At 33.1% G+C, this 26,914-nt stretch overlaps 1 protein-coding gene across 1 annotated transcript in view; it reads right to left on the reverse strand.

The window, feature by feature from the left end:
* Window positions 1–26,914, reverse strand: part of LOC145259858 (uncharacterized) — a 1,597,463-nt gene that overhangs the window by 1,153,985 nt on the left and 416,564 nt on the right. The gene's annotated exons all lie outside the window — the stretch shown is intronic.

The following is a 26,914-nucleotide window of genomic DNA, read 5'->3' on the forward strand; positions in this document are numbered from 1 at the left end:
ATTTTAATTCTTTAAGATTTCGTATATATATATAATTATAAAACTCAAATGACCTTGTAACGGGTGTTGTAACCCAACATCCGTTTTACGACTTCCGGTTGCGCATGCGTACATAAACATAAACCCATAACAGCATAAACAAATAAACACAAATTGCTGGACCGGTTTCGTTTGAACAGACGGACGTCCTTAGAAAAGCGAATACTTAAATTTATTGAATAAAAAACTTCAAGATATGGGAAGCAAACGCAAAACGTTATTACAAATAATAATCACGACCTGTTTCATATATACAATATATATTATACTAAACAATCAACACGACAATAAAACGTATTGTTTTACTGTGTACGTTTTCAGCATCCTAATTTTTTTTTTTTTCGCGTTTAAATTATCCTAATAAACAATTGTTTATACTTTCTGGGTTTTTTTTTACATCGCTCATTTCCATATTACGTTTAAGTTATTTTAACGCAATTTTCTTACAAGTAAATCTACTTTAACCCATTGACAACCATAAGAGCATTTTACAACGGCGATTTACCCACCGCCTTCATTTTTTTTAATTTATTCTCCATTTTTTTAATACGCCTTTCTTAAAAATATTCATACATTTTCTTCTACACTACCAACATAAATAAATAACCCCGAAAATATGTTTTTTTAATTATGTTACAAATAAATAATCAACGCGACAATAAAACGTATTGTTTTACTGTGTACGTTTTCAGCGTCCCAATTGCTTTTGTTTTTTTTTCGCATTTAAATTAAAAGATATATCAAAATTTGAATTTAACTTTAAGTATTGTGATATCTGTTCAGTGCACATTTACCTATAAGTATGGCAAACCACTTATAATTCAATGGCTGTAAGTTTTTTTTTTTCAAAAATAAACAATTATAAACAGAACGACTCATAGAAATCTATCTATATTCTTTTTTTCATTTTAATATACTTTCATAGAAATGTTTCTGTCATGTCAAAAAAAAAAATTTTCTTTATGTCACAAGTGTCATGTTCATACATTAATTCCAAAGCTAATATAACATACTGTATTAATATATAGATAATAATAACAACAACAACAACAACAAATACATTGAGGACATTGCGACAGCTGCTGCAAGGAAGGTGGGCTCTCTCTATCATGCTAGAAATCTACTCACACCTGAGAGTATCCAGTACCTCTACAAGGCCACCATTCGCTCATGCGTTGAAGTATTGTTGCCACATCTGGGCTGGTGCATCTGCTACTAGACTCTCCCTCTTGGATAGAGTCCAAAAAAGAACCTCCAATCGAATAGGTCCTACCGTGTCAACTAGGCTCCAACTCCTGTCCCATCGCCTCAATATTGCATCCCTGTGCCCGTTTTACAAGTATTTTAATAGAATGTGCTTTAATGAACTCATTGCACTTTGATGTACATATTCCCGACAAACCCGCTTAGCAACAAAGTCACACCCTTTCACTGTTGAGGTCCCTAAATGTCAAAGAGTTTTTTTTTACTCTAATAGCTTCTTTACTTTGGAACTTCCTTCCTGCTACCCGCTTCTCAAACTGTACTGATATGCAGAAGTTCAAATGCAACGTAAAAAAAAGTCTTGTTAATCTTTCTTGTGATCCCAATTAGTAACCCCTTACGTCCAAGTGGCAATATGCTTTGTTTGAGGGTGAAGGTAAGTAAAATAATAATAATAATAATGATAATAATAATAATAATAATAATAATAATAATAAAAATAATAATAATAATAATAATAATAATAATAATAATAATAATAATAACTATCACACAGTCTGGCATTGCCCGATCATAAAATACAGTTAAATATGATATTTTGATTTATGTAGATTTTATATTTATTATTATAGAACCAATTCTCTATTGATTATTATATTGTACCCAATATATAGTAGAGGTTTCAAGCTTTTAAAAGAAATATGACTTGGGTTCCATCAGCTAGGATCAAGACCAAAACATTTAGCTATTAGATAATTACTGTATTTAAACACTTATGTATCAGTTACGACATTGAACCCAACAACTCTTTATGGTAAAATCGTGCAGGCGTCTTATCTAGATTTAAATGTGTGTGGGTATTAAAAAATTATGATTGTAATTATATATATATTTTTAGGTTGGTGCAAAAACAATATCGTTTTCTCACATGTTACTGTTATATATGATTTCTGAATTTATTCATCGATATATATATATATATAGCTATGTTATATATCATTTTAAAGTGTGTTTATCGAATCGTGTTATTCATTATCGTTCTCAATCCTTTGATTCATTTTTTTGCAAACTTTTCGTCAGCATGGACAAAATTCAAATCCGCACGATGTTTTGTTCCAGTTCAAACTAGGCTGGAAAGATGCCAAAACAGCTCGTGATATCAATGATGCATTTGGCCCAGGAACCACTAACGAACGTGTTACACAATGGTGGTTCAAGAAATTTAGCAATAGCGATGAGAGCCTCAAATGAAGTCGTGGCTGGCTGCCTGTGGTTGATAACGAACATTTGAAAGCCTTAATTGAAGCTGATCCTCGAAAAACTACACTAGAAGTTGCTGTTGAACTCGAGGTTGAACACTCAACAGTCGTTCGCCATTTAAAGCAAATAGGGAAGTCAAAAAAGTTGGATAAACGGGTGCCACGTGAATTAAACGATAATAAAAAAAAAATGGTCGTTTTGAGGTGTCTTCTACGCTCCTTCTGTCCAACAAAAACGACCCATTTCGCGAGTGGATTGTGACGTATGATGAGAAGTGGGTCGTGTATGACAATCGGTGACATTCAGCAAAGTGGTTGAATGCCGGAGAAGCTCCACAACACTTCCTGAAGCCGATATTGCACCAAAAAAAGTTTATGGTGACTGCTTGGTGATCTACAGCTGGTCTCATTCATCATGGCTTCTTGAATCCGGGTGGAACGATTATGACAGAAAAGTACTGCCCACAAATTGAGAAAATGCACCTGAAGCTCCAATGTGTACGCCCGAGATTGGTGAATATGAAGGGACCAATTCTTCTCCATGATAACACTCGCTCGCATGTTGCTCGACAGACCCTGCCCTGCAGAAGCTGAACGAATTGGGCTACGAGACTCTGCCTCATCAGCCATATTCACAAGACATCTTGCCCAGCGATTATCACTTTTTCAAGCATCTTGACAACTTCCTGTACTAAAAAAAAAATGCTTCAAAAGCCAAGATGATGCCAAATCGGCCTTCAATAACTTCATCGCTTCCAGAACTTCAGATTTCTATGCTAATAGGATAAATAAACTTGATTCTCGTTGGCAAAAATTTGTCGATTCTAATGGTTCTTATTTCGATTAATAAAATTTATTATGAAAGGCGTTATGATCTTTTGAAGTTCAACGTCAAAAAACGACATTATTTTTGTACCAACCTAATAGAAATATATATGTGTGCGTGTGTGTGTATATATCTATATAAATATATATATGCAGACATATGTGTATATATATATATATATATATATATATATATATATATATATATATAACTACTTCATTTACTCACATAAATTTAATATACGAAAGTATATATTTATGCGTAAACTTTAAGTATTTACTTCAAAAGTGCTCAATACGTAGGTAGATCTAGTTAGTAATTTATAAAATATATATGGCGATTAAGCTACACTGAATATTCTGCGTTTCATCCACTATAGGATTCGTCAGGCTTATGCGCGAATTCTGTGGTTGATTCTTGTTTTTATATATGTTGAGGATTTCTAGTTAGCCAATCAGCTTTCTTGTATCCACCGCGCCCCTTCCTATCAGCCAATGGGCATGCATTTTATCGAACAAAGGGTCTGTTTTAGAACTAGTTTAGTGGTTTAAGGTAGATCTTTTCCCTCCTTTTTTTTTTATATATATATTATATAGACCGTTTCATACTCTTGAAAAAGTTCCAGCAAAAACATAACAGCCAGCCATATATGCACATATATATACTTATATATATACATACATGCATATATGTGTGATCGTTTATGTATATTCATGTTTATTTAATTTATTTATTTGTTTATTTTCTATTGCTTTTGTTAGTTTTTAAACTATTTTGTATCGCTATCCTAGAGTAAATTTTATTTTGTGAACACAGTTATTTGCTATTTCTCTTCTACTAAATAAATTAAATAAACATGAATATGCATAAACGATCACACATATATGTATGTATATATATATGTGCATATATGTATGTATACATATGTATATTTATATATATATATATATAAAAAAGAAATGTCTGCCTTAAACCACTAAACTAGTTCTAAAACAGATCCTTTGTTCAATAAAATGCATGCCCATTGGCTGATAGGAAGGGGCGCGGTGGATACTAGAAAGCTGATTGGCTAACTAAAACTCTCAACAGAAGAGGACCATATAAAAACAATAAACAACCACAGAATTCGCGCATAAGCCTGACGAATCCTAGAGTGGATGAAACGCCGAATATTCAGTGTAGCTTAATCGCCATATATATTTTATAAATTACTAACTAGCTCTACCTACGTATTGAGCACTTTTGAAGTAAATACTTAAAGTTTACGCATAAATCTATACTTTCGTATAGTAATTTTATGTGAGTAAATGAAGTAGTTATATATATATATATATATATATATATATATATATATATATATATATATATATATAATACTCCCTATCTTAGGTTGAGCATATTGGGAAGTGATATACAAATTACCTTAGCGTATTAAGTGATACTCTTTGTGTAAACAAATCGAGCTTAGGCATTTGGATGATATTAAAACATCGTTAATTCACTACCCGCACAGCTAAATAGCCTAGTGGGGAAAAGCCTTGATTCTCATTTGAGCGGTAGGGTTTTGATCCTGGCTAAGGATGGTCCCATGACGAACAAACATGTACAACATAGCCCTCCTTCAAAAAAGAAGGTAATGCCTGGAAGGATGGTAACATGACAACAAACCAGGTGCTACATTACCCACTCACCCACCTTCGAATTGTATATTAGTCTAAAATAGAATAGTTAGTTGAACTGAACAGTAAAAAAACACAATAATAGTGCAATTAATCAAAGTTAAAGTATACTTTTGTTTTCAAACAAGCCGGTACCAAATCTCCATTCCTAAATAGATAGAGCGGTTATAATCAACATTGTCTGCTGTTTTTCACTTCCGGATTTTACTGCTCATAGAGATTTAATGTCTTTATCCACTGCGCCATGGGCTCCGAAGTGGATAGAGATGTTGAATCTCTACGGTTCAAGGTGAGCATTGTCTAAAGATGGCGGTTTCAATCCTACCCAAAGTCAGCCAGAGGCTTACTTGGCTAAAACGTGGTGAGACGACAACAACTATGGAAGGCAGTAATTACTGAGGATGCAGTTAGGAGATTCAGAGTTCTTATCCTGTCACGGTTGACCACCTGACGCAGGCCAGATGAATAGTTGGCTGAAACATTGAGGTGGATTATTTTTTATTATCTGTGGTGTTTTAGGTGGTTCACCCTTCAAGGCTTTGCCTTCTCATCCTTTGAGAAGGGGTTAGTTTATTGCTAGCCACTTAAAGCACTTCCATCAGAGAATGCCAATGGGTCTGTTCAAGCATGTTTTGTAGGCCAGCATGCTCTTTCTCTAGTGCGCTGGCTTATCAAATCCTACTTTCCTGATCTTGTGCCAAATCTTCCTTGCTGTGGGAGGGGGATAAACATTCAGTCTGAAGTAATTGTTATTTTTGTCTAAATCCAGAGTGCCCCTGGTTGAGAAGTTTGATTTCCCCCACATTAAAAAGCGGGCCTTGTGTCTAACTTTGCCCTCATGGAGAGACAAAAAAGAGAGAACAACCGACGAGCCAAAGGTAGACACATTTTAATAAACTCGTTCCTATCGTCAATTTGATGATCAGAAACTTCCACACAACTGGTAAATTGTGTTCGGCTCTTAAACCTGTCCTAGCTGAACATTACAATTCCAATCCATTTTGAAATAAATGACTGTAGTAATTGGTTTTGTTTCAAAAAGGTTGAAATTCCAGAGAAATTGGCACCGGAGTCTTTGATTCTTTATTTTTCCTCTTTAAATGAATTATTTAAAAGAAAAGTCACCAAATTTAGCGTCTTCCTTTTGTGTAAGAAATAAATACAAATTTCTTTGGATTTTTTTTTTTTAATCAGAAAAAGTTTATTCAGAGAACAAATCAATTTATCCTTTTGTCTCTGCATGAAACGAAAAAAAAATATCTTTAACGACTAGAAAATTTATTTGAAAAATCACAAATACATTTGGATTATTTGGATTATTCGAACTACTGTTCTCATGAGTATATTATTTTTATATTTTTATATATCATTCATTTTTCCTTGTTTCGGCTAACTTATCCTCTGGTTTTCTTCAGGTGATTAACTGTGGCCAAAACGTGGTGAGACAACAACAACTATGGAAGGCAGTAATTGCTGAGGATGCAGTTAGGAGACTAGGAGTTCCTATTCCGTCACGGTTGACCACCTATTCAAGGCCAGTGGAATAGTTGGCCGAAACATTGAGGTGGATTATTTTTTATTATCTGTGGTGTGGTTCTGTGCTGTTCTAGGAGGTTCGCCCTTCAAAGCTTTGCCTTCTCATATGATATGCCGTAAAAAAACATTAAATAATCTGAAAAGGGTTGATATCCTGATCTTAAATGGAACACGTGCATCAAATCTGTTGCCAAGGCCACTGGAAAAATGGTGGGATCCTTTTATTGATCCAGTAGATATCTCACTGCTGATGAATTCTCTATCTATATAAGAGCTAGGTACGTCCAAGGATGGAATACTGTTGCCACATCTGGGCAGGAGCTGCTAGAAAGGACCTGTCCAGTCTTGAGTTCAAAATAGACTTCGTAGCCTTATAGAAGATATCCTTTTCTCTTCCCTGCAACCTCTATCTCACAGAAGAGATGTTGCAAGTTTGTCTCTGTTTTATCGTTATTTTCATGGCAGGTGCTCGGCTGAGCTCCATTCTATGGTCCCCCTTTGCCAAATTTTCACAAGAAACACCCGTCTAGCAGGAAACACTATCACTAGTTTCCCCCACTCTTTATCTGTGCCTAAACCTAAGCGTAGATTCCATGAGCAAAGCTTCTTTCTTAGAACTGCACGCCTGTGTAACTGTCTTCCGTTTTTCTGCTTTCCAGCTGACTATAATATGGTTTTCTTCAAGTCTAACGTAAACAAGTTTTTGATGAGCCGTTCTATATAAGTTAACAAATTTACCGAATCTCCATTACTAACGGTTGCTATATTGTCCAATTTCTACTGTACACGCTTTCAACCTTATCCTCGAGTGGCCTCTTGGCCTTGATAAGTGGTGATGCCTATGTAAAAAAAAAAAAAAAAAATGCCATAAAACAAAATAACTAAACTAAACTCCATGAATAAATATTTAAAGATATAAAAACCTTGAAGCATGAAAACTTTTACCAAGATGATGGGATTTGGCATTAAATAACCTGAAAACGGTTGATATGCCATAAAACAAAACAACGAAGTCAAATACCATGACTAAATACTTGGAAAAACTTTTACCAAAATGACCAGATTTGGCATTAAATAACTAAAAAAAAAGGGTTGATATTAGTGATGGGACGATTCCAATATAATTATTGATTCTGTACTAAATTCCTGATTCCGATACTGATTCTTATAAATCTCCAAACATTTAATCATAGAGTTGTTATTTTTTTTCCAGATTACCATAAAAAAAAAAACAAATAAAAAAAAAAATGTAGAATGCGCAGATATTTTATCAAACGTAAAAATACTATTGTGCAGGATGATTTATAGATTTTAATTTTACTATTAGTTTAAAATCAATAAATATTTATTATTTTATCATCATTACCAGTAGTGAAAGAATTTGCTTCAAACAAAATCAAATAAATAACAACACTTAAATAAATCAAATTTAGCACAAATTTTCCCGATTCCGATACTGATTCCGATACTGATTCCGATACCCCAAAAGTTCCAATTGTTTGGATTCCCAATTCTGATTCTGATTAATCGTCCCAACACTAATTGACATGCTGCAAAACAAAACAACTATACTAAGCAAAAGACTGCATACATGTAATTCTCAAGAGCCAATCCTAGTCATTTCATTTTACAACAGAAAAATGCGAGCATGAAAAGTAATATGGTTAAGCTTAAACATGGAAAAGAAAAGAACTAGTTGTTAAAACTGGAAAAGAACAGGACAATATATTCTAGTAAAACATTTATTAAATTTATAACTTAAAATATTGCAGCATTAAGAATTGATTATATAATGTTATAAATTGAATTTTTAAAAAATTCTTAATACTGTAAGTGCGAATTAAGTTATAAATTTATTAAATTTTTTACTTATCCTTTTCTTTTCCATATTTAAGCTTAACCATATTACTTTTCATGCTCGTATTTTTCTATTGTAATCCATGATTCAGTAAATTCACTGTTTTTTTTTTGTTTAATTTCAGTCTTATTTTTTTGTCCCCATAAACATAAACTAAATAAACTAGCCCTAGTGATTACTAGGGCTATGACAACAGCATGTTCTTTTCATTGTTTTGACTCTCGCATATATATCCAACACAGAATCGAGAACCACCTCACTGTATATAAAAGCAGATATATATCAAGAGATACACATTCGTGAGTCAAAATAATGAAAAGAATATGCTGTTGTCCCAGCCCTAGTGATTATATATGAATAAATAACAAAGTTCTCATGGAAAACTTATCTGTATATAAAGTTTAAATAAAAATTATACTAATAGTGTTTCCTCTAGTTACTAAGGATTGTTAGCTCGGGAAGCACTCATTCCCTCTCCATGGAGTGAGGTTTTCACTTGGATTATGGGAAAGTTTTTTGAAAGGATAGAAAACTATGATTAATTCACAACTACGACAGAAATTTGTCGACATTGGACTTGAAAGCGACCACGTTGTTGTATGTAGAGAAACCTTTCTGTAGTTGTGTGTTCCACAAGTTGGAAGTATTTGGAAAGAGACTCAGTTTGATTTTTAAATACACGGAGGCAGAAGAAAAGAGTTTTTTGTCAGAGTTTTTTGGTAGAAGATGAGTTCATGCTGAGAAGTTCGGGTTTTTTTTTTCGGATTGCAGCTCAATTGAGCACCTACCACGAAAATATCGATGGAGTAGAAAAAGACAAGTAATGTCTCTTCTGTACGAAAAGGGCTGTTAGTAGCACAAAACCACTTGTTAAGATATAGATTGATAGAGCGCTTTCTAAAAAAATGTCTAGAAAAAAAGGAATTAAAATTGATGGGGTGGGCTGGGAGGTTGCTTCTCAAATTCCAACGCTATCAAATGCAACATGGAAACACTCTTGTGGCTACAGATTAATATATAATAAATATAAAAATAATCTGAATTTATTTTCTTGGCTTGTTGCTTTTAATACAGGATCAAATATATCAATTCCCTCTGGTGTTTGTAAGCGTTTTTGACTGATATAAGAGCCCCTGAACCTCACCCATACCCGGAGCTGAGTAGGATCAAACATATTCATTTACAGTAGTAATCATAAATTGATATTAGACTTAGATTAATTAAAACTTGTGAGCCGGAGGCAATGTATGTATGTGGGGAGAGGGAAGAATATTAACACATTTTCTTTTTTCACTTTTTTTTTTCAAAGGAATTGTTAAACATGGACTTTTCACACACACACACACACACGTGTGTGTGTGTGTGTGTGTGTGTGTGTGTGTGTGTGTGTGCGCGCGCGCGTGTGTGTGGAGAGAGAGAGAGAGAACTTAAATGTCTATTAGGCACTCACTGTCCTCAAGTGTCCAAGGTTTAAAAAAAAATGGAAGAAAAACCAAGTTGTTTTTTTTTTAACGAATTAAAATCTATTAAAATCCATTATTCTTGAACAACTTTTTTTTTCCAGAATGAGAAGCAGAATAATAGAAAACTTTCTGTAATATTTTTAATAGAATTTTAAATTTTCCTCCAAAAAAAAAAAAACAACATTCGCCGCCATTTTTGTCTCAATGGACAAAATATTTTAATATTTTTTTAAAAGGTTTTTGAACCAATTAATTTTTTATATATCCAAATAAGATTTAGACTGCGTTGCTATTAGAATATGCAAAACTATTATTGCATAAGTACCTGAATTTTAAATAATTCCATCGTTTATCTCACTGTATAGATTTTGTGTGGCGAAATAAAAAAAAAATCTAAACTCTAATGATAGTTTTGAAGAAACTACGGTAGTCTTTACAAGACAAAACAAGTTCATTTAGTCATGTAAATTTCTATCATAAGCGATATATATATATATATATATATATATATATATATATATATATATATATATATATATATATATATATATATATATATATATATATATATATAAATATATATATATATATATATAGATAGATATATATAGATATATATATGGAAGTTGAGAGGCAAACACTTTCATTTATAACTTAAAATCTTTGGCACAGGGACCCGTTTGTTTATTCAAATTTCTTCGATTGATTGATTTTTTTATGTATTCATTGCAACCACACAGGATTTAATCTCATATCATGCTTCATAACTGGATTTAAAAATCCGAACACTCCTGCATTTCTCTTTCGCTTCGAGACATTTACAGAGGATTATATCACAGTCTGGATTTATACAATGCGGTTTGGGTTTTTTTCTTCTTCTTTTCCTCTCTCTCCCTATCCCTTTTGACAAACCTTATGCAAGCATTAATTCACAAACATTACTCTACACAAGCTGTACTTTACACGCTATGACCAACATCACGGAGTGAAATTTCATGAAATGCTAAAACCAGCAAATCTTTAGTTCCGTTATCTTTATGATCTGCTAACTAGTTTCTTTCCTCTGATGAAAAGAACCTTACATTCTTTGAAACTCCATAAAATAAGGATATTTCACCACCCTTCCTTAATGGAGGTATTCTGTTGAAAAATAAAATTTTACATGTAAATCTCCGGTTTATAGACTTGGTTTATGCTTTTATGATATTAAGCTTTACTCTTTACTGGAGTATCGAGCGTTTTTATATTTGGTTGGGATAAATATAAACATTAATAGTTATAATGGACTGAAGCTTACAATGGCATTTGACTAGTAAACGTCCCCCATTAGTTACTTGAGTGTAATATATATATATATACACTTGTGCCCGATATTATTCATACCCCCCTTGAAAATTGAGTTTATTAGGTGTAACTTTGTAAGAATTTATTGTTTACGTCCATATTGATACATATTTTTAATAAACCTCTTCTGATCATTTTCGTCATTTTAGAATCTCGGGATACTTGTAATAAAAGAAATATACAGCTATTTATAAAATCTGCAATGTTCAAAAATAATCATACCCCCTTATTTTTTCAGTATTAATCGAGTTTCTGACTGTTTGTTTCCTGTTTGATTCTTATTTTGAATGCTTTTATACAACCTTTGATTAATTTCATTTCGTTTTTTGCATTTTTCAGAAATTAAAATGATATCAACTGAAAACCAATAAAAGAATAAAAATTATTAGAATTGGGAAGAAAAAAGAGCTTAGTAATGATCTTAGGACTAAAATTGTGAATTTACATAAGGATGGTTTAGGTTACAAGTCAATTTCCTCGAAATTTGAGGTCCCTACAGCAACAGTACAGAGCATCATCAAAAAATTCCAGAGCCACCATACAACAAACAACTTGATTGGTAGAGGAAGGAAAAGGAAACTGTCTGCTAGAGCCACCAGGAATATTGTAAGAAGTGTTAATGCAAATCCAACCACCACTACTAAGGACATTTTAGAAAATCTGGAGTCTTCTGGCATAAAAATATCAAGGCAAACATTGCAAAGGACTCTGCATGAAAATGGTCTGAAAGGAAGAAGACCACGAAGGACTCCACTGCACACCGAAAAACACCTTGCAGCACGTCTAAAGTTTGCTAGGACCTATGTGAATTCTCCAGAGTCCGTTTTCTCAAGTATTTTGTGGACTGACGAAACAAAAATTGAATTGTTTGGCCATATGGATGCTTCTTACGTTTGAAGGAAGAAAGGAGAAGCTTACAACCCAAAGAACACCATACCCACGGTGAAACATGGTGGTGGTAGCCTAATGTTTTGGGGCTCCTTTTCGGCTAGTGGTCCATGTAGTTTGATCAAGATAGATGGAACCATGTAGAAGGAGCAATATTTGGAGATACTCCAGAAAACCTTAGACAGGATGCGGCGAAGCTCCATTTAGGACCAAACTGGGTCCTTCAACAGGATAATGATCCAAAACATACTGCCAAAATAGTCAAGAAATGGTTTGAGGATAATCAAATTAATGTTTTGGAATGGCCTAGCCAGAGTCCCGACCTGAACCCTATCGAAAACCTCTGGCACATATTGAAAACTGAGGTTAAAAAGCAGAAACCTAGAAATTTGAGGGATTTGGAGTACTACTGCATTGAAGAATGGTCAGAAATCAGTGTTGATGCTTGTAAAAACCTTGTTGATAAATATCCAAAACGGTTACAGGCAGTTATTAAGAATAAAGGGCATGCTATTGACTATTAGTAAGAGAGGTATGAATAATTTTGAACTAGTGCCATTATTGTTTTTCTTTGTATAATGTTTCAAACTTGCATAATTTATTTATTTGTTGAGTTTAAATTAAATGTTTATGCTTGATTTATTGTTTGAAACCCCTTTAATATTGTCTACCTTCTGGTTTGAGCAATATTCTTATAGAAATCTCAAAGATCCGAGGGGTATGAATAATATCGGGCACAAGTGTATATATATATATATATATATATATATATATATATATATATATATATATATATTGCTAATTCCTACCCTCTGATGAGAAGGAAAGTATTTCTTCGAAACTCCACGGATTAGGTACTATCCACTTACTTATCAAGTGTTCCCTTTTCAGATTAAATATGTTTTTAACTCTTTTTCAAAGTGTTTTAACATGTTTTATTAACTGTTTGCTCCTATTATAAGCTCTATCCCCTATTTGGTTTTATCGAGCTTTTACATCTGGTTGAGATTACTTTATAAATATTAATTCTTTAATATTTATAATTTACTTTTGTTTTACCATCTTGGATCATTTTGGTAAATTTAATTGTAATTTTTATTATATATATATAGGCAACAAATATATATATATATATATATATATATATATATATATATATATATATATATATATATATATATATATATATATATTTGTTGCCTGCATAACCTCTGAAGTAAAACAACGATTAGTATGGGCAGTACCAGATGGGTGACCATTTTGGGAATGCTAGGCACCGTATGTGTTGTAAACAACTCCTGCATCTAGTATCACGCTTGGTCGTCTTGACTCCGTTTTGCCATCAGGACCAAGAGTTTCTGGACGAGAGAGTGTAGTAGATGCAAGTCCCTCACACTTTAAACTAAGTCAAGCGCAAGTCACAGCAAAAAGGAAAAGGCGAAGATAACATCTGTGTGTAGGTCTTATGGTCTACCATAGGTGAGACAATATCATGTGACAACAAATTGGTGCCATAAATCATTGTATTTTTAGCAAAATGCGCAATTATTTATTGAGTTTTCCTTTTTTTATCGATTCTTCCAAGCATTTCACTTTTAATTATAAAAATTCTAATTCTTTGAGCTGTTATATTTTTAAAAATTCTAATTCTTTGAACTGTTATATTTTTTAAAATTCTAATTCTTTGAACTGTTATATTTTTAAAAATTCTAATTCTTTGAACTGTTTATTATAAAAATTCTAATTCTTTGAAATGGGAATGACAGTCCAGCGTGTAGACAAAGAAAAATATAGAGGGTTAATATCAGTAAAGCTGCGCGCATATGTTAGCAGTCAGCTACACGGATGTGTTCTCAGGTACAAGTTGTAGATGCGAACTTGTCTGGTTTATGGACCAAAGCAAAAGGGAAGAAAGAGTGAGAAAGTCAATCCAGTTCATGGAGAGAGAAAGCGTATATAGTTGTTTCCGGTGTTGTTTGCGCATGTGTGGATTTCCTTTAAAGGGGAAGTGACGTTGCCCGTGTGTGTACATTAGCGTGTATGTGTATGCATGTGAATGTGGGTGTATGTACGTGAATATATCTACGTGTGTGTACATGTGCGCATATGTGTATGACAAGAAAAATGGCTTCTTTTTTTTGTTGAGATGTGAATGCGTGCTTTTGTGCGAGACTTGTAGGGCTCGTACAATACTCCCCTTCCCAGGAAAAAAATATGCAGTGTATATATATATATATATATATATATATATATATATATATATATATATATATATATATATATATATATATATATATTGTAAGTAATGTTTTTGGCAATTTACTTTTCGTCCTGTTTTTTTGCTGTTGGTGTGGTTGTTTAAAAAAAACGTCAAAAACGGAGTGTGTTCGTAAAAAAAAGTATTTACTTACGCGTGGAAAAGGCGTTTACTCTTTTTTAGGCTGACATTTGTTTTGTTTTTTTGTTTTTTTTTTTGTTGTGCTGACATGTGCAACGAGTTGCTTGGACAGTGAAGTGAATTGTTCGTTTGGAAGGAAAATTTTTTGTTTGTGTTTACGTTGTGTGTTAAGTTGACGGTTTCTTCGCAAGTGAGTCTGCAGTAGTGTGTGTACATTGTTTGTACGGGCACTTGTTGTGCATTCATTCATGTTGAACGGTGGCGTCCAGTTGCCGGCTGTCAACGAAACTTCCAGTTGTGAGTTTATCAGTGTGCGTGGTGTATCTCAACTCGTATTGTTGATTCAACTTCTTCCTATGTGTTAATAGGGATGTCGTGTTATTGTTTCTTTGTTGTTGCATCTGCTGTGCGGGAGAGAATGTGTATAGGCCTATGTGATTCTAAGTCTTTGAACTGTTTATTATAAAAACTGTTATATTTTTAAAAATTTTAATTCTTTGAGCTGTTTATTATAAAATTCTAATTCTTTGAGCTGTTTATTATAAAAATTCTAATTCTTTGAGCTGTTATATTTTTAAAAATTTTAATTCTTCTAACAGTTTAGTATAATAATTCTAATTCTTTGAGCTGTTTATTATAAAAATTCTAATTCTTTGAGCTGTTATATTTTTAAAAATTTTAATTCTTTGAGCTGTTTATTATAAAAATTCTAATTCTTTGAACTGTTATATTAAAAAAATTCTAATTCTTTGAACTGCTATATTTTTAAAAATTCTAATTCTTTTAATTGTTTATTATAAAAATTCTATATCGTTGAAATGTTTATTATAAAAATTCTAATTCTTTGAACTGTTTATTATAAAAATTCTAATTTTTTGAGCTGTTATATTTTTAAAAATTCGAATTCTTTGAACTGTTTAGTATAAAAATTCTAATTCTTTGAACTGTTATATATTTTTAAATTCTAATTCTTTGAACTGTAATATTTTAAAACTTCTCATTCTTTGAATTGTTTATTATAAAAATTCTAATTCTTTGAGTTGCTTTATTTAAAAAAATGTTGTCTATGCTAATACATATGCTCGAAAATTCTTTGAACTGCTTCTTTCTTTAATTCTTTAAATTGCTTCTTTCTTAATTCTTTAAATTGCTTCTTTCTTTAAATTGCTTTTTTCTTTAATTCTTTAAATTGCTTCTTTCTTTAATTCTTTAAATTGCTTCTTTTTTTAATTCTTTAAATTGCTTCTTTTTTTAATTCTTTAAATTGCTTCTTTTTTTAATTCTTTAAATTGCTTCTTTTTTAATTCTTTAAATTGCTTCTTTTTTTAAATTCTTTAAATTGCTTCTTTTTTAATTCTTTAAATTGCTTTTTTCTTTAATTCTTTAAATTGCTTCTTTTCTAATTCTTTAAATTGCTTCTTTTTTTAATTCTTTAAATTGCTTTTTTTTTAATTCTTTAAATTGCTTTTTCTTTAATTCTTTAAATTGCTTCTTTTTTAATTCTTTGAATTGCTTCTTTCTTTAATGCTTTAAATTGCTTCTTTTTTTAATTCTTTAAATTGCTTTTTCTTTAATTCTTTAAATTGCTTCTTTCTTTAATTCTTTAAATTGCTTCTTTCTTTAATTCTTTAAATTGCTTCTTTTTTTAATTCTTTAAATTGCTTCTTTTTTAATTCTTTGAATTGCTTCTTTCTTTAATGCTTTAAATTGCTTCTTTTTTTAATTCTTTAAATTGCTTTTTCTTTAATTCTTTAAATTGCTTCTTTCTTTAATTCTTTAAATTGCTTCTTTTTTAATTCTTTTAATTGCTTCTTTTTTTAATTCTTTAAATTGCTTCTTTTTTAATTCTTTAAATTGCTTCTTTTTTAATTCTTTAAATTGCTTCTTTTTTAATTCTTTAAATTGCTTCTTTTTTTAATTCTTTAAATTGCTTCTTTTTTTAATTCTTTAAATTGCTTTTTTCTTTAATTCTTTAAATTGCTTCTTTTTTTAATTCTTTTAATTGCTTCTTTTTTTAATTCTTTAAATTGCTTCTTTTTTAATTCTTTAAATTGCTTCTTTTTTAATTCTTTAAATTGCTTTTTTCTTTAATTCTTTAAATTGCTTCTTTTTTAATTCTTTAAATTGCTTCTTTTTTAATTCTTTAAATTGCTTCTTTTTTTAATTCTTTAAATTGCTTCTTTTTTTAATTCTTTAAATTGCTTTTTTCTTTAATTCTTTAAATTGCTTCTTTTTTAATTCTTTTAATTGCTTCTTTTTTTAATTCTTTAAATTGCTTCTTTTTTAATTCTTTAAATTGCTTCTTTTTTAATTCTTTAAATTGCTTCTTTTTTAATTCTTTAAATTGCTTCTTTTTTAATTCTTTAAATTGCTTCTTTTTTAATTCTTTTAATTGCTTCTTTTTTTAATTCTTTAAATTGCTTCTTTTTTAATTCTTTAAATTGCTTCTTTTTTAATTCTTTAAATTGCTTCTTTTTTAATTCTTTAAATTGCTTCTTTGTTTAATTCTTTAAATTGCTTCTTTTTTAATTCTTTAAATTGCTTCTTTGTTTAATTCTTTAAATTGCTTCTTTTTTAATTCTTTAAATTGCTTCTTTTTTAATTCTTTGAATTGCTTCTTTCTTTAATTCTTTAAATTGCTTCTTGTTTTCCTTTTAATTTATCTTGCCCTTGGTAGCAGTTATTTGTTGTATATTACACCTTTTCCGTGTTTCTGTTGTTCCAAGTTAACAACTCGGCACTTTATTTAAAGGGGATAGATTCTTCCTTGACACCGATGATAGAGTACCACGTGACCTACCTTTCCTCAAAGTCAAAACGAGGCTTGATTTTAGGACCCCATCGTGCAGCATTAACGCTAAAATATGATGCCTATTAAAACAATCCCCAAACTATTCATGAAATGGAACAGTCAATAAAGACCAAATGAGAGCAATATCGAAATAGGCTGTATCATCGTAACCAGCAAGTTTGCATGTCATATACAGATGTGCTTAATATTAAATTGAGATAAAACAATAAAAACTGTTGGATATTTGTGATTGAAAGAGTGAATTTTATTAACAATTTCATGACTGGCATTTTGAAGAGCAATCTAGCACCACAAAAAAGGAAGCAAAATAAAATCTTGAAGAATCTCTCTTTGAAAAAGAGGATACCAAATAAAAAAAATGGTTGCTCTTGCTTCCTAAATAATCAAGAATATAAATAAAACCATATTCTCCATTGTCCAACATCGTGCTCACGCGAGGAAGAAAAACAAACGAATCCTTCATCACGTTGTTGATTCACTCATGATGGCCACTTGACCATTCAGAATAATTCTTCAGCTTCTTCTCAAGTGGTCATTTCATGCACTTCAAACTGACCACTTGATGCAAAACTGACCACTTGATGCCCGTGCGCTTACATTCTTTCATGGCTGACGCAGTGAAGCTCACCGGTCAATTACTGGGTGCAAATCACTTGAGACGATAAAACCTCAACGTCCATCAGCCAAAAAGTAAAGGAAAGTTTTACAAAAAGAAAAAAGTAATCCGTCCGACATCCAGATACGAGGATAACATGAAAAGAATTCTTTATCTAAGCACCGAACCCGATGTAACAAGAAAAGAAAAAGAACTGGTATTTATGAAGAATAAGGATGGTCCTATTATTGGAATTTTCTGACCATTTATTTTTCCAAGGGGGTCACTACATTATCAAGGCTCGAAGGCCACTCATGGATAAAGGGTTAATGGATGTATAGTAGTCCTCAGGACAAAAATGTAATAATCGTTAGTAGTGGCAATTTGGTATAATTTAATTATTTAAAGGGATAGTTCAGCAAAAACTTGTTTAAGACAACCATGTTGTAGTCAACTGGAAAGCAAACCAACAGAACAGAGTTCCACAGGCAAGCAGTTCTAGGAATGAATCTTAGTTCATAGAATCCATGTTTATATTTAGGCACATATAGTGAGTAGGGGAAATTGGTGATAGTGGTGGTAGCAAGACGGTGTTTTTTATGAAAGTTGGACGAAGGGTAACCATAGATTAATGAGCATCCGCCATGAAAATAATGATAAAGCAGAGACAGTCTAGCGACGTCTCTTCTGTTGGAAAAAGATTGCAGGGGACAAAAAAGAAAAGGAAAGAAAGAAAAGGGTATCACTAACCAGGTTTGAAGTCGGTTTTGAACTCTGTCAAGGCAGGATAGGTTCCGAGCAGCTCCGGCACAGATGTGGTAACAGTACTCCATTCTAGGACGTACTTGGCTTTTATATAAGTAGTTTATGTAAAACAACAAAAGGTGCCAAAACACTAAGCTAAGGAAATCGCAGCAGCCAACACAATTTAAGAAAACATTTATTTGCTACTAGCCTGGGTGCCCGGCGTTGCCCGGATGTTTGGAGGTGTGTGTTGAGCAAAAAAAAAAGTCAGAGTAGGCAGGCAGGCTCGAATCCGTACTGTGAAGGAGGAAATGAATGTGAAAAAATAAAAAACGTGACGCCTTTGCCGTTGTGTCCATCACCAAAACGGAAGTGACGTAGGCTAGTCAATCGAAAAGAGGGGATGACTTTCAAAACTATCGGTAAAAAAAGCAATCCCTCCTTGTAGAAAAGTGCCCAGTTGAGGGTGAAGGAATTAATGTTTTTAGCCAATTTTTCTATAGTTGTCGTCTGAAGGGTTGAGCTTCGAAATGATACCAATCTCGTGAAAATCCGTCACCTTTGTCGAAAGTTTTAGGCAGACATACAAACATACATACATTAAAACAGACAAATAAGATTTATATTATAGACTAGTGGGGGTGCCTAGTGTTGGCCGGGTGTTTGAGGGTGGGGTGTAAAAGAAAAAAGTCTTTGAAGGAAGATAGGCTCGAACCCGAATCCTTGAGGTGAAGGCAGAAAAAAAGCGTGATAACTTACCTTGTCTGATATGACGGTTTTCACTGCATTGATCAAAGCTGATTTGCTTTCTGGACATCTGGACTGGACAGCGAAAAGGCAGGGGAATCGCCTTCACGTCATTAGTTTCACTTTATTTATACTAAAAAGCCGAGCAAACACGCAACACAGCAGGGGCTTCACTGGACATAGAAAAATGCATGCACCACTTTTGTCTTTTATATATATACTAGCGAGGGGTACCCGGCGTTGCCCGGGTGTTTGGGGGGGGGAGTAAAAAAAGTAAGTATGAGGATCGAACCCGAACCGTTGAGGCAAAGTTGTGAAAAAAAAAAAAAACGTGCGACGTTAACCATTGCCCCACCGCGACATGCTTATGGAAATACGTTTGAATTTATTTAATTAGTTGGATGCAGGTGCTCGTTTTAATGAGTTAATGAGGTCAGTTTGACTGCGGGATTTCATTTACTGCTGAACGCTTTTTTCCTCGCCCCCAAGATGTTATAGGAAAAAACTAACCCACATGCGGCGAGCGACAAATATTGAATATTTATCTTCCCGAAATCGAGCAAATTAAATAGACAGACGAGCTTCGTTGTTAAGTGTGAGATATTGCGATTTATATGTGATATAAAAAGTTTTAAAATGTAGTGAACCGAGCGACTGCTTCTCTGAAAGAAGCCTTTTGTAGACACACAGAAAAAGCGAACACACATACATACATACATTTTCGCTTTTATATTTATAGATATAGGCTAGTGGGGGTGCCCAGCATTGCTCGTGTGTTTGTCGGTCTAAAAGAAAAGAAAGTTTTGGTAGGTAGGTAGGCTTGAACTCAAAGCCTTGACGTGAAGATGGAAAAGAAAGGAAAAACAACTGGCATCTTAACGCTCAGCCATGATGGGAGAGAAATGAAAAGCGCTTTAGTTTAATGATTAAAAAGTTAAATGACAGGTGCGTGAATTTAATAAGTTCAAACATCACGTGATTTAAATTAGACACTGCCAGTTTCTGCATATTTTTTTGTTTAAACAGCTCCTCTAAAATGCGGAGTGTCCAAATGAATAGCAATTGTCTGATATGACCGTTCCCCCGCACCACCACATTAATCAAACCTCATTGCTTTCTGGACATCTCGGCACAAAAAGCCGAGAACAAACTTCACTTTAACAGTTTCGCTTTTTTTATACAGAAAAGCGACAAAAACACGCAGAGAGTGAAAAAATCACGTAAATAGTGTGTAAAAGTCACCCAAATTAAAGATAGACGCAACCTTGTTTCGTAAATCGTAGATATTATAATCCAGATAGCATGTAAAAGGTTCTAAGAAACAGTAACCGGCCTGAGCGTCCCGCCCCCCCCCCCCTCCAAAAGTCTTTGACGGACATACACAAAAAATTCACAGACACATACAAACACATATTTTTGCCTTTATATCATAGATTATTGGTTTATTATATAAAAAAAATTATGTCATGCGGAAATATAATCACGTTGACACACATTTCTATTAGATCACCAAAGTTAAGCAACGTTGAGTCTAGTCAGTACTAAACCGGGTGACCATTTGGTAAGCCCAGGTGCTGCATGTGCTCTAGAGAGGAAAGGGAGTTGCCAGGTATTCTTGGACAGTAGGTTAAGGGACTCATCCATAATCATCATCATCATCATCATCATCATCATTATCATCGTCGATATAAAAACTAAATGTTTATTTATTTGATTTGAAAAAAAATCATAAAAAACTCTAAATCATTTTTTTGTTGATATTTGTTTTGTTTTTTTACAAAGGAGTCATCACTTGTCACGATGACCTGAGCTCTTTATACTCGGATCAAGGGTTCGAACCGGCCGATCAGCGACACTGTAATCTAATTCAAGACTAACGAGCAAGTGTAGAAAAACGTGTCTATATATATATATATATACTAGCAGTTCAGCCCGGCTTTGTTTGGGTCCTATGTACTGTTCATAACTTTATGTGCATATGTGTATCAATATAAAGTTTGACTCATGTTCAGGTACCCTACATCTAAAATTTCAACTGTTTATACTCAAAATTGGCGGAGGAGTTTGATAGAGTCTGCAAAGGTCAACTCTTTCAACTTTGACCCCTTGGCAGCCAAATTGTCGGCTAAAAACACATTAAAAAGCTTGCCCTGTGTCTGAATACACTCTTTGTAAAATTTTAAATGTTTAGACCAAAAATTGACTGAGTAATTTGGTAGAGACCGCAGAGATCAAACTTTTAACTTTGATCCAAATTTTCGCCCCTTAACATTTATTGTTTGGGGCTCAAATCAAATTAAAATGTTTGATCCATGTCCAAGTGATCTACATCTAAAATTTCAAGTGTTTAGACCCAAAATTGGCAGAAGAGTTTGGTAGAGTTTTCAAATTTCTGGCCGAAAAGCGATTAAAAAGATTTTCCTAAATCTCAATACCCCTTATGCCAAATCTCGAGTTTGTAGACTGAAAATTGACAGAGTAGTTAGATAGGGAAATGTATACAGACACACATGCACTCACACACACACACACACAGACAATTTCACGTTTATAGATATATAGATAGATAGATATAAAACATATATGCATACATATATATACATGTGAGGATGAAATACACGATATATATTTTATATAATGACTAGCAGGGTGATGGCTTTGTCTGGGGGTAAAATATGCTTCAATATATTTTAATTTGCCCAGATTATTATAGAGTTGTGATTTCCCAAGTAAAAAAAAAAGTATTTACGTGCTATCAGATAGAATCGAAACTATAGCATTCAACGCTGGTTACGTGACCACTGTACCAACGTGACATACTCTACAACAAATGCCTTAATGAAGCTTGCTTTCCGGGCTGTTGGAAAACTGCTTCTGTTGTACCAGTATTCAAGAATTCTGGCGAAAGGACTGACCCCTCAAATTATCGCCCCATTAGCCTCCTCCCACTTTTTGCCAAAATATTTGAGACCTTAATTAACCATGCTCTAGTCCATCACCTTACAGATGCTAAACTTCTGACTGACAAACAATATGGATTTAGACAAGCCCGTTCCACAGCAGACATCCTCACTGTAATCTCTGAACGTATATACCATTCACTGGACAAAACGGGGGAGGGCAGAGCGGTAGCTCGAGATATATCTAAGGCTTTTGACAGGGTATGGCATGAGGGTCTCCTCAGGAAAATTAGATCATACGGTATCACTGGTAGAATACTTAACATAATTAAATCCTTCTTAGATAAGAGAAAAATCCAGGTTGTCCTCGACGGTCGTACATCTAAACAATATGATATAAATGCGGGGGTGCCCCAGGGTTCAATCCTTTGACCTCTATTGTTCCTGATATTCATAAATGACCTCCCCGAAAAAATTGCCTCTGAGATGGGTATATATGCTGATGACACTACACTCTATGGCAGGCACGACAGGAAGACGAATGAACACATTTCTAAAGAAATGGCAGAAACACTAGAGGAAGACCTCCAATCTGTGGTGGAATGGGGACAAAAGTGGTTGGTCGCGTTCAATGCCGCCAAGACTAAACTAGTTTCATTCAATAATTACAAGAAACCTTCTCTACCACCTACAGCAATGGCCAACGACTCTTTATCTGAGAGTACATATTTCAAACTCCTTGGCCTAACGTTCACAGGAAACATGAGTTAGAACAATTACATTGAAGGCATTGCCAGGGCTGCTGCAAGAAAGGTGGGCTCTCTCTACCATGTTATACAACTACTAACACCCGAAAGTATCCTGTACCTCTATAAGGCCACCATTCGCCTATGTATGGAGTATTGCTGTCACATTTGGGCTGGTGCATCTGCTACTAGTCTCTCGCTCCTTGACAAGGTTCAAAAGAGAGTCGCAAACCTGATAGGCCCTGAACTGGCATCTAAGCTTCAGCCTCTGTCCCATCGACGAAATGTTGCATCCCTCTGCCTTTTCTACAAGTATTTTAGTGGTGAATGCTCTGACGAACTGTAATCACTTGTGCCCCCACGACGTGAGCACCCTCGACAAACCCAACAGGCTGCTAAATCCCCCCCCCACACTGTAGAGATCCCTAGATGTAAAAGATCTTTTTACTCCAATAGTTTCTTCCCCAGAACCGCTAGACTCTGGAATTCCATTCCAGGTCCCTGCTTCCCCAACAGTACTGACGTGCAGAAGTTCAAGTGTAACGTGAACCGACATCTTGCTGCCCAAATCCCTACATAGTACCCCAGTAGTTTTTGCCCCTGATAGTAGCCCCCTACACCAAAGTGGCAATTTGCCTTGTTTGGGTGAAAATGTAAAAAAAAAAAAAAAAAAAAAAAAAAACATACAAACCGATTTAAAATTAAAAATAAACTAAGGTGAATGCAGTAGATGTTTAACGATTTTTTTTCAATTTTGACCCATTTTTGACCACTTAAAAACAATTTTTGACCACTTAAAAACAATTTTTGACCACTTAAAAACAATTTTTGACCACTTAAAAACAATTTTTGACCTCTTAAAAACAATTTTTGACCACTTAAAAACAATTTTAACTGGCTAAAGACCCATGAAACGACGGCCCGTAAAAAAAGAATCCAATCATTGGAGGCCCCCTAGCGCTGCTGCTCTGCTACTTTTGTTTCGGTGGAGATAGAGTTTGAAAATACAGAGACAGACAGACAGACCGACAGACAGACCGGCAGACAGGCATATAGCTGTTTACATATGTGGAGAGTCGAAGTGTGAAAAGGACGAGTAAAAACAAATTAAACGCCTTTTGATGATTATTCCCTCTGTTCAATTTGTTGTTTTTTCATTACACACAGGCATATAATACTTCTTTATCTCTCTCTACACACACACACACACACACATATATATATATATATATATATATATATATATATATATATATATATATATATATATATATATATATATATATATATATTAGAAATGCAACAATGATGAAAATGAAATGAACCATTTCGAATATTATAAAAAAAAAATAAGTCGATTAAAATAATGTCGATTAAAAAAAAAACTCCAAATATTAAGGAGGGGCACATCCTATTTAGGCTTTCGTATAAGTATTTCTTGAAAAGTTTGTCTGACAAAAAGCGCTTTGGGTTCCATTATATAATTCGTGTTTTTTTTTTTTTTAATCGACTTATTAATTTTTTAATATCAGAATATGGTTCATATCATCGTCATCATCATCATCATCATATATATACATATATATACATATATATACATATGTATATATTTCATCATATATATATATATACATATATATATACATACATACATATATATATATATATATATATACATATATATACACACACACACACACATACATACATACATACATACATATATATATATATATATATATATATATATATATATATATATATATATATATATATATATATATATATATATATATATATATATATATATATATAAAAGGTTTTTCAACTTTAAAAGTGTAATCTTTCAACTCGTTGGCTTGACAGGCTTGAAGTTTGGGAATATTGTCTGGAAAAATATTTGATTTCCGCTAGTTTTTTAGTCATTTTTTTTTTTTAAATACATAAACAACATTATCGATCCATATCCAAACTTAGAAAACTAAATATTGGTTTTAAATAGAAATCTATTGACAGAAACCGTGTTTATTACATAAGCTGGCGAACACAATTGATATGAACTAGAAGGTGTTTTTTGTTTTTGTTTTTTTATTTTGGCATTGTCTGCGTATCAAACTTGGTGAACATAATACGTTACAAAATAGTAAAGGCTTTTAGTCGTTCATGGATGAAAGAATAAGAACAAACCAACCCCGTGGATTAAATAAAAAGGTTTCGTTTGAAATTGCTTACGAGTTTCCAAATTTAGTGAGACAGACACAGCTGAATAAGGTAGGAGGCTACATCGGCCAAAACGTTGTGAGAATAACAACCAAGATGAGAACAGCAATATCATTCAAAATATGCGGATCATCTATAATAAGGACCAATGTGTGCATGCATATTTATCTTTCTATATATGTGTGTGCATTGTCTCGCTCTGACATAGACATTAACAGCCCACTTTTTCTATTTAGAAATTATTAAAACGAACATCTTAATATACTCAGTCATGGATATGCGAGCGACTACATAAAGGTTAACTAATTTGCATATTCCTTTTAATTGATTATACATTTTTTTATGGTTTCTTATTAGTTGATTGGTTTCATTGAATTATTACACTGCATTCTATTTATGCATAGTTTCTACATTCTGCATGATTGCATAGAATTTAAAATGAAAACGTTTCATCACACACCGCAGGGTCCCGATTTCGAATCTCGCTAGATTCAGCCACTCTGGTGAGTCGTAGACGACGAAACATGTGTCAGTGGATTACTATATTTTAAAAACAATATGTATGCCGCTCCCCATGTGGGGTTACCAAATTGGTTAAAGGGAAAATTATTCCCAACTCGCATTTAGGTAAAAATACACTTTCGTAAATAACTGAATTCATTCAAAACATCACAAAAACAAAAACAAATAACATCTCTCTCTCTCTCTCTCTCTCTCTCTCTCTCTCTCTATATATATATATATATATATATATATATATATATATATATATATATATTAATAATTATATAACATTTTTTATTTATTTTTATTATTAATAATTTTATATATATATACATATTTAGATAGATAGATAGATATTAATAATTATATAATCTCTCACATTCTGAAAATTATATATATAATTTTCATCATTTCTGAAAATCATATATATGTATATTTAAAGTAGCCTTGGCAGTGTATGTACGAAAAGTCGCTATCAAACTGTTCTCCAACTATAAAATCTACACAGAGTTTAAATTATGATGCATAGGGTATTTGAACATATAGCACACTTTTGCTTTGGTATTTAGCCGACAAAACTTGCTGCCAATTGAAAACAAAACAGTTGACTTTGGCAGAATAAATCGAATAAAACATTACGCCTTCTGTTTCTTTTGCGCATGCTCGAAATTAAGCATTGGTGGTGGTGGTGGTGATTGGCTCACAAGGAGCTTTCACTCAGGTCATCAAAGATCTCATCGAATACAGCCTGTGGTGTTCCCTGGAAGCTGTGTGACAACAAGTCTCCCCAGATTTTCTTGTACTCTCCACCTCTTTCGATAACATTTGCAAATAAATTTTGCATTATCGCAATGGCCGCTTGCCATCGATTTCTCGTTGGCAGCGGCCATTGGTCTTTACTGGAATTTGAGTGGCAATAAGCCTCCCCAAGGTCCCAGTTCTCTTCGCACTCATACAGTGGAGGTCCATTAATAGTTTTCACACAAGCCATTATCAAAAATTTCTCTCTGTCAACACCTTACGATGTTCCTTGGAGTTTGAGTGACAACAAGTCTCCCCAGATTTCCAGTACTCTCCACCTGTGTCAATACCCTTTGCAAATTAATTTGCATTATCATAACAGTTGTTTAACATTAATTTCCTGCTGGCAACG

Source organism: Euprymna scolopes, chromosome 35, assembly GCF_053919585.1.
Source record: "Euprymna scolopes isolate OS-2025 chromosome 35, ASM5391958v1, whole genome shotgun sequence".
NCBI lineage: Eukaryota > Metazoa > Mollusca > Cephalopoda > Sepiida > Sepiolidae > Euprymna > Euprymna scolopes.